This window comes from Salvelinus alpinus, chromosome 4 (assembly GCF_045679555.1).
Source record: "Salvelinus alpinus chromosome 4, SLU_Salpinus.1, whole genome shotgun sequence".
Lineage (NCBI taxonomy): Eukaryota > Metazoa > Chordata > Actinopteri > Salmoniformes > Salmonidae > Salvelinus > Salvelinus alpinus.
Genome location: NC_092089.1, coordinates 46,222,050 through 46,231,749, shown reverse-complemented (window position 1 = coordinate 46,231,749; position 9,700 = coordinate 46,222,050).

The following is a 9,700-nucleotide window of genomic DNA, read 5'->3' as shown; positions in this document are numbered from 1 at the left end:
GTGGACAGTGTGTTTATCTCGAGCTGTTTGGATATGATGGGGTACAGAGGCATGAAACATCAATAGTCTAAACCAATCAGTGAGAAACAAAGTGGGGGACTCCCCAACTCTCACGGCAAATGTTGATACTCCCCTGCTGTTAGTGTGAGAGATAGAGTGTAAACAAACACTCTGACCTCTCACTTAATGATGTATGTGTGTGTTTGAGTCAGGGAGAAAAATAGAGAGAAAAAGAGAGCGAGAGAGAATCAAGAGAAAGTGCACACATGGTCTTTGACCCTTCAGTTCAAGGTGATGTGTGTGTGTGTGTGTGTGTGTGTGTGTGTGTGTGTGTGTGTGTGTGTGTGTGTGTGTGTGTGTGTGTGTGTGTGTGTGTGTGTGTGTGTGTGTGTGTGTGTGTGTGTGTGTGTGTGTGTGTGTGTGTGTGTGTGTGTGTGTGTGTGTGTGTGTGTGTGTATGAGAGAGTGAGAGAGAGTGGCTTGGTGGGTGGGTACTGTATGTGTAAACAACATCTGTGGTCCTTCACTCGGAGTGGCAGCTCTGTGTCAGCCTGATAAAGGTAAGAGAGAAGAGCTCACAGGTCCTCTGCCTCCCTAAAGACATGCTTTATATTCAGTCATTCTCCCCCCGCCCTCTCCTCCCATCACACACCACTACCCCACACTGTAACCTTGTGCCCTTTACACCCCACCTCCCTCCCACCAACTGCCTTACAGCCTTCTCCCTCCACAGTCCCCTACCCTTCATTGCCTTGTTCTGTTCCCCTCTCACACTATCCCAGAATGGTGTGTGTGGTGAGTAGGAGAGTGACTTATGCCTTCATTTCAGAGCTGTCACTCCTGGCCAAACACCATGACCCCTCAACCCCCATTTTGGAAGCACACTTTTTTCCCTCCCCTGGTATGAATATAAAAAACACATGTGGCCCAAAGAGGTGTGTGTGTGTGTGTGTGTGTGTGTGTGTGTGTGTGTGTGTGTGTGTGTGTGTGTGTGTGTGTGTGTGTGTGTGTGTGTGTGTGTGTGTGTGTGTGTGTGTGTGTGTGTGTGTGTGTGTGTGTGTGTGTGTGTGTGTGTGTGTGTGTGTGTGTGTGTGTGTGCACACTACTGGGGGGTAAGGGTAAATCAAACCCTGACATGGCTGCTTTGAATGTCTTGAGAATTATTACTCTTGCCTTCCGTTTTGCACACCTGCCTTTTCGCAGAGAACATTTCCACCTACACATACCATTAAAACATGACTACATAGACATTTGAATCAGTAGGTGGAGTCAAACATCAAATTCAAGGTTGTGTAGTACTTCCCCATGTGTGAACAAAGAAGTATTTCATTGAATAAACCAATATTAGAACAGCATTGCAAAAGACCTGCATGCATCTAAGCAATCTGGAGGTTAGGCCTCACCAATCAAGGCTCAAGTCAGAGGTTGGGATGATAAATACAAGAACCCTGCCGATACGTCACCCGTAGCCTGACAGTAATTGTTCCAGGTCCCATCGCCACCTCCTAAAACACGCAGGTACCTCTGGAGATGACACACACAGGCACCAGTCACATGCATTTAACCCAGACAACTCCTCAATCTGTATTGACAAACACTTCACATTTTGCCAAGGGTTCCGCAGATGAGCAATGCGTGTGAGGAAAATCTGTAAAACAGGGCTGGGGGGTTGGGGGGTTTGTATTCCAATTCAGCCTGTGTAATTTATATTTTGGGAGAGGGGGATGGGGGAGGGATATGGGGGCTTGTGCTTGATAAACAGGCCAGAGGTTTTTAAACGTGAACGTCAGCCATTACAAGGACGGCCAAGCTGTCTGTCTCCGGGGGATACGGCAGCCCAGGCCGCCATCGGAAAAGATCGATAGGCGAGACATCAGATTGAATTGAGGTCACTCTTTGTCCCCTAAGAGGTCCCACTTACTGGCTCGCACGCAAAGCTAGATGGGCTGAAGGGGGGGGGGGGGGTGGAGGGAGGGAGGGGGGATGGAGGGAGGGAGGGAGGGGGATGGAGAGTGGGGGATTTTAGCTGGACAGCTGTATTGGCGACCCATGTCAGAGATATATGGGTTTTGTCAGTAAAATGTTGGGAGTCTGACCCAAGACATGGTTTTCATTATTGACACGTTTTGTTCTATATATGGTCGATGCAAATTAAAATGTTTAATATACACTAGCATTGGATTCGGCTATTTCAGCCACACCCATTGCTGACAGGTGTATAAAATCGAGCACACAGTCATGCGATCTCCATAGACAAACATTGGCAGGTGAATGGCCTTACAGTAGAGCTCAGTGACGTTCAAAGTGGCACCGTCATAGGATGCCACCTTTCCAACAAGTCAGTTTGTCAAATTTCTGCCCTGCTAGAGCTGCCCCGGTCAACTTTAAGTGTTGTTATTGGGAAGTGGAAATGTCTAGGAGCAGCAACATCTCAGCTGTGAAGTGGTAGGCCACAGAAGCTCAGAGAACGGGACCGCCGAGTGCTGAAGCAACACTCACTACAGAGTTCCAAACTGCCACTGGAAGCAATGTCAGCACAAAAACTGTTTGTCAGGAGCTTCATGAAATAGGTTTCCATGGCTCGAAAAGTCACACAAGCCTAAGATCACCATGCGCAACGCCAAGCGTTGGCTGGAGTGGTGTAAAGCTTGCCACCATTTGGCTCTGGAGCAGTGGAAACGCGTTCTCTGAAGTGATGAATTACACTTCACCATCTGGCAGTCCGACGGACGAATCTGTGTTTTCCGGATGCCAGGAGGACACTACCTGCCCGAATGCATAGTGCCAACTGTAAAGTTTGGTGGAGGAATAATGGTCTGGGGCTGTTTTTCATGGTTCGGGCAAGGCCCCTTAGTTCCAGTGAAGGGAAATCGTAACGCTACAACATACAATGACATTCTAGACAATTCTATGCTTCCAACTTTGTGGCAACAGTTTGGGGAAGGCCCTTTCCTGTTTCAGCATGACAATGCCCTCGTGCACAAAGTGAAGTCCATACAGAAACGGTTTGTCGAGATCGGTTTGTCGTGAACCCCATCGAACACTTTTGGGATGAATTGGAACACCAACTGCGAGCCAGGCCTAATCGCCCAACATCAGTGCCCGACCTCACTAATGCTCTTGTGGCTGAATGGAAGCAAGTCCCCGCAGCAATGTTCCAACATCTAGTGGAAAGCCTTCCCAGAAGAGGGGGGACCAACTCCATATTAATGCCCATGATTTTGGAATGAGATGTTCGACAAGCAGGTGTACAGTTATTTTGGACATGTAGTGTATGATAAGCAATTTGTGTGATCCTAGTTAGAAATGTTTGTGCATGATGGAAATAGACGGATTCATAAAGTGCTAGTAGGGACATTAGATTCAGAAGGAGACCCCCAAAATCATGACCAATAATGGCTCTGTCACTAAATGTAACAGTCAAGATGACCAATGCTTCTGGATTCCTTATTAAGTCTGATAGAATGATTGTGTCAGGCAACGATGTCAAGGTCATTCACATCCGTTTTATTTATACTGGGTTTTCTACAAAGTCAATTTATCACAGAATGCATGACAAAATATCCAGGCCTGGAACGCTTTATAAGTAATCCCACTTGACACTTGATATGTAAAGCAATGCATCTTCGAAACTAATAATGAACGTGATATGGGAGTCAGTGTGTGTGGCTAAACAGTGGACTGTTTGTGAAGATGTCCCAAAAGCAATACCCCGTATTCCAGAATCAACAAACCCATTTGACATTCCCAGATCCCTTGAAATAGAAAGCTCATTTTTCCATAACAATCATCCCGGCCATGCAGCATCGGAAGGGAATTGGATCTGCGTCAAGGCAACCCTTTCTCCTCAGATCTCATCAAGGGTGCACAGAAGTCACCCCTCTCCCACGGAAATTGCTACGAAATTGCTACGAACAGAGAGAGATTGTCTGCATCATCGAGGTACGGATCCAGAATGGCATTGCCCCTCAGGAGGAGTGTGCATCCACTGTTCCTGTTATAAATCCTTAAAGAGAGCCCAACTCCAATATCTGGCAACAGCATCAATATTAATGTGGGAGAAAGTTCTTCCAAAGCCGGTTTAGCCACAGAACATTAATATTGATGGTGTTGTGCAGCATCCCCGCTGCTCAGTTGGAACTCTAAAATGTTAATGGCAACAGGGCTGGGGTTATAGGCCAATCTCACTGCTGAATATTGACATGGAGATTGAGGTAGAAAGGGACCATTCCAATCACCAGGTCTTCTCCAACATTTTCACCATCACAATACAAGATGGCGCCAATAGAGAGGGCAGCTTCGCTTCTAGTCCTTAGGAAACTGTGCAGTATACATTTTTTAAAAATGTATTATTTACTACATTGTTAGCCCAGAAAAGTGATATTACATACAACTGGGAAGAACTATTGGATATCAGAGAGACGTCAACTAACCAGCACTACGACCAGGAATATGACTTTCCCAAGGCAGTTCCCTTGTCTGCACCTCATGGGTCATTTGAACTGATTCCAGAGGCCGACCCAAAACAATGCCGCCGGAGGAGAGGGTGCTGGAGCGGTCTTCTAGTGAGGCTTCGGATGCGCACACACCACCCACCGCTCCAGAGTATATTACTCGCTATTGTCCAGTCCCTAGTTAACAAAGTCAACAAAATCTGGGCAATATTTGCTTTCCAATGAGATATCCAGGATACATACTCTGTTTCACGGAAACATGGCTAGCTGGGGACATGCTGTCGGAGTCCATACAGCCAATAGGATTTTCAGTGCATCGCGCCGACAGGAATAAACATCTCTCCGGAAAGAAGAAGGGCGGGGGTGTATGTTTCATGATTAACGACTCATGGTGTAATTGTAACAACATACAGGAACTCAAGTCCTTTTGTTCACCTGAACTAGAATTCCTCACAATCAAATTCTGACCGTATTATCTCCCAAGAGAACTCTCCTCAGTTATCGTCACAGCCGTGTATATCCCTCCGCAAGCGGATACCAAGACGGCCATCAAGGAACTTCACTGGACTTTATGCAAACTGGAAACCATAAACTAGAAACCACCGCATTTAATCATGGCAAGGCGACTGGAAATATGACCGAATAGAAACAGTGTAGGTGTTCACTCCGTGAGGCAATCAAACAAGCAAAGTGTTTAGTATAGAGACAAAGTGGAGTCGCAATTCAACGGCTCAAACACGAGACGTACAGTTGAAGTCGGAAGTTTACATACACCTTAGTCAAATACATTTAAACTCAGTTTTTCACAATTCCTGACATTTATTCCTAGTAAAATTTACCAGTCTTAGGTCAGTTAGGATCACCACTTTATTTTAAGAATGTGAAATGTCAGAATAATAGTTGAGAGAATGATTTATTTCAGCTTTTATTTTTTTCATCACATTCCCAGTGGGTCAGAAGTTTACATACACTCAATTCGTATTTGGTAGCATTGCCTTTAAATTGTTTAACTTTGGTCAAACTTTTCGCGTAGCCTTCCACAAGCTTCCCACAATAAGTAGGGTGAATATTGGCCCATTCCTCCTGACAGAGCTGGTGTAACTGAGTCAGGTTTGTAGGCCGCCTTGCTCGAACACGCTTTTTCAGTTTTGACCACAAATTTTCTATAGGATTGAAGTCAGGGCTTTGTGATGGCCACTCCAATACCTTGACTTTGTTGTCCTTAAGCCATTTTGCCACAACTATGCTTGGGGTCATTGTCCATTTGGAAGACCCATTTGCGACCAAGCTTTAACTTCCTGACTGATGTCTTGAGATGTTGCTTCAATATATCCACATACTTTTCCTCCCTCATGATGCCATCTAATTTGTGAAGTACACCAGTCCCTCCTGCAGCAAAGCACCCCCACAACATGATGCTGCCAACCCCGTGCTTCACGGTTGGGATGGTGTTCTTCGTCTTGCAAGCATCCCCCTTTTTCCTCCAAACATAACGAGGGTCATTATGGCCAAACAGTTCTATTTTTGTTTCATCAGACCAGAGGACATTTCTCCAAAAAGTACGATCTTTGTCCCCATGTGCAGTTGCAAACCGTAGTCTGGCTTTTTTTATGGCGGTTTTGGAGCAGTGGCTTCTTCCTTGCTGAGTGGCCTTTCAGGTTATGTCGATATAGGACTCGTTTTACTGTGGATATAGATACTTTTGTACCTGTTTCCTCCAGCATTTTTACAAGGTCCTTTGCTGTTGTTCTGGGATTGATTAACACTTTTCGCAACAACAAATTTTCATCTCTAGGAGACAGAACGCATCTCCTTTCTGAGCGGTATGACGGCTGCGTGGTCAATTGGTGTTTACACGAAGCTCATCACTAAGCTAAGGACGCCGGGACTAAACACCTCCCTCTGCAACTGGATCCTGGACTTACTGGCGGGCCGCCTCCAGGTGGTAAGGGTAGGCAGCAACATGTCTGCCACACTGATCCTCAACACTGGGGCCCTTCAGGTGTGTGTACTTAGTCCCCTCCTGTACTCCGTGTTCACCCACGACTCCAAATACGACTCCAATGCCATCATTAAGTTTGCTGACGACACAACAGTGGTAGGCCTGATCACCGACAACGATGAGATTGCCTGTAGGGAGGAGGTCAGAGAACTGGCTGTGTGGTGCCAGAACAACAACCTCTTCCTCAATGTGAGCAAGACAAAGGAGCTGATCGTGGACTACAGAAAAAGGCGGGCCGAACAGGCCCCCATTGACATCGACGGGGCTGTAGTGGAGCGGGTCGAGAGTTTCAAGTTCCTTGGTGTCCACATCACCAACAATCTATCATGGTCCAAACACACCAAGAGAGTCGTGAAGAGGGCACAACAAAACATTTTCCCCTCAGGAGACTGAAAAGATTTGGCATGGGTCCCCAGATCTTCAAAAAGTTATACAGCTATGCCATCGAGAGCATCCTGACCGGTTGCATCACCGCCTGGTATGGTAACTGCTCGGCATCTAACCGAGGGTAGTGCGAACAGCCCAGTACATCACTGGGGACAAGCTTCCTGCAATCCAGGACCTATATAATAGGCGGTGTCAGAGGAAAGCCCATAAAATTGTCAGAGACTCCAATCACCCAAGTCAGAGACTTGTTTTCTCTGCTACCGCATGGCAAGCAGTACCGGAGCGCCAAGTCTAGGACCAAAAGGCTCCTTAACAGCTTCTACCCCCAAGCCATAAGACTGCTGAACAATTAATCAAATGGCCACCGGACAAATGGCCCCACCCTCCATTTGTTTTGTACACTGCTGCTACTCGCTGTTTATTATCTATGCATAGTCACTTCACCCCTACCTACACCCTGTATATAGCCTTGTTATTTTGTTAATTTTTTTAATATTTTTTACATTCGTTTATTTGGTAAATATTTTCTTAACTCTTCCTGAACTGCACTGTTGGTTAAGGGCTTGTAAGTAAGCATTTCAAGATAAGGTCTACACTACGCTTGTTGTATTCAGCGCATGTGACAAATAAAGTTTGATTTGACTTGATTTGATATCATGGCTCTGCCATTGCAGTCTCTTCTGTTGGAGCACAGATATGATTACACTGGGGCTGTTTCTGGGTCAGTAAGTTAAATATTTCAGATGGTTTATTTTCAGCCCATCTGTTTCCACTTTCTGTACGTTCCCCTCAAGTGTGTGTTCACCAGTGCATCTTTCGCTCTCTCTTGTTCCCTATCTATCTCTTTCTATCATTCTCTCTCTCTTTCCTTCTCTCTTGTTCCCGCTCTCTTTCCATTGCTGTCTCGCTCCCTCTCTCCCTCTCTCCCTCTCTCGGTCTCCCTCCCTCTCTATCTTTCTTTCTCTTTCTCTTTCCCCTCTCTTTTTATTTTTTAAATGTTTTGCTCCCTCCGTCTTTCCCTCTCTATCTCCTCTCTCTTTCCCTCTGTTTCTCTCTCATTGACTGCCATGTCTGCAGGCTCCATTTGACCCACTAAGTCATCTTCACATGGCCCCGAGGCATATCAATCGCTCATTGTGTGCAGAAGGGTCCCTCTGTAATTGGTTGTGAACTGAGTGTAAACATCCAACCACAGAAGAGCCACAGAGGTTGTGACATTGAAACCTTGGCTGCTGGGGTCAATGCGAACCATCACCCGCTATGCCCCTATCAGATCCATTTCAGGATTGGTCTTTGGAGTGAATAGTGTCAGTCAGTCATATAGTCCGTTTCGGTTCGCAGATCAACATTGTTTTATATTTTTCAAGAGAACTCTTTATACCATATAGATTTTGTAACCACTCTTTGTGGAAAGGAAACATTCCATTTCATTGTACAGTAAACTAATTATGGTCCTCTGGTTCCAGTGCCCTCAAACCAGTGGCGATAGATCTGTAATATTAGATCACATGCATGTTGCAGGGAGGGCAGGATGCAGGGAGGGCAGGGTCATTGTTGCAGAGATGAGCGGCCATTGGACTGAAAACATGGTGCAAGTTTTCCCAGAAACATGAATAATTACAATGGGCCCAGAAGCAAATGTCCCATGATGTATTTTGACCCATGCCACATATGTGGGATCAATGGAGAGCTCTGTTGTTTTTTGCCCTCGGATGGTCTGTGCATTGCAACTCATACATTCATCTTCTTTGTTTCCATGTAACCCTATAGAATGTATTACTGAAGGGGAGAACAGATTTGAAATAGTTTGTTATTTAACATTTGTTACATTTGATGTCCTTATGGATCATTATGTTATCTGAAATTGAATAAAGACAATGCACTGTCATTTAAATAAAAGTTATAGAGAGAGATGCCAGATCAGGACAGGTAGTAAAACTAGCATAGTCATTTCCAGCATTGTGACTTGTCATACTTTATATGAAACGTCAGGTGATACAAGAGCAGGGCGAGGGCCAAATCGCCAGCCACAGTGTTCCATTGTGTCTCTGCCAGGCTCTAACAGAGGCCCCATCCAACTTCTCACCTGCAGCATTGTCCACCGGGCAGCTCACTGTAGAGTAATTGGGAACAGGGATTCCAGGACGAGCTTTCTTTTTGTTCTTGTTGTGGGAATCACTGACCCGGATGTGTGAGGTCACCGCCGTGGTAATTGGTGCTGGGTGATGCAGCTGTATGTTCCTGAGTGCTTCATCGAGTGTGATTAAAGAGTGAGACTTTTGTGCGCGTGTGTGTGTGTATGTTGGCGTGCATGTGTATGTTGGTGAAATGAGTCTTTTATGAGTGTATGAATTCTTCACAGGGGTCAGAATGAAAGCAATTCCATCAATGCTGTAAATTATGTGTTATTTGGCTTGGACACTGAACACACACACACACACACACACACACACACACACACACACACACACACACACACACACACACACACACACACACACACACACACACACACACACACACACACACACACACACACACACACACACACACACACACACACACACACACACACACACACACAAACTAAAAAGTGAGAAAGTTAGAAAGTGACTGTGAGAGTCACCCTCGAATCACCAGTATGGACACTGTTCCGGTATTTGTGAGGAACGATAACAAAGCAACCACCACCGTTTTATTGCAAATAGATAAACAGAGTCCACAGCCTATCAAAGGGAATTGTGTATGTGTATCAGTGACCTACCAGTTGCCTGGAGGTGAAACCCCATCCTAGGTCATGACTCATGATAGGGATGTTGACAGCGGTTCCCTCTCCACCACCTGTCAGCCTCCCCTGC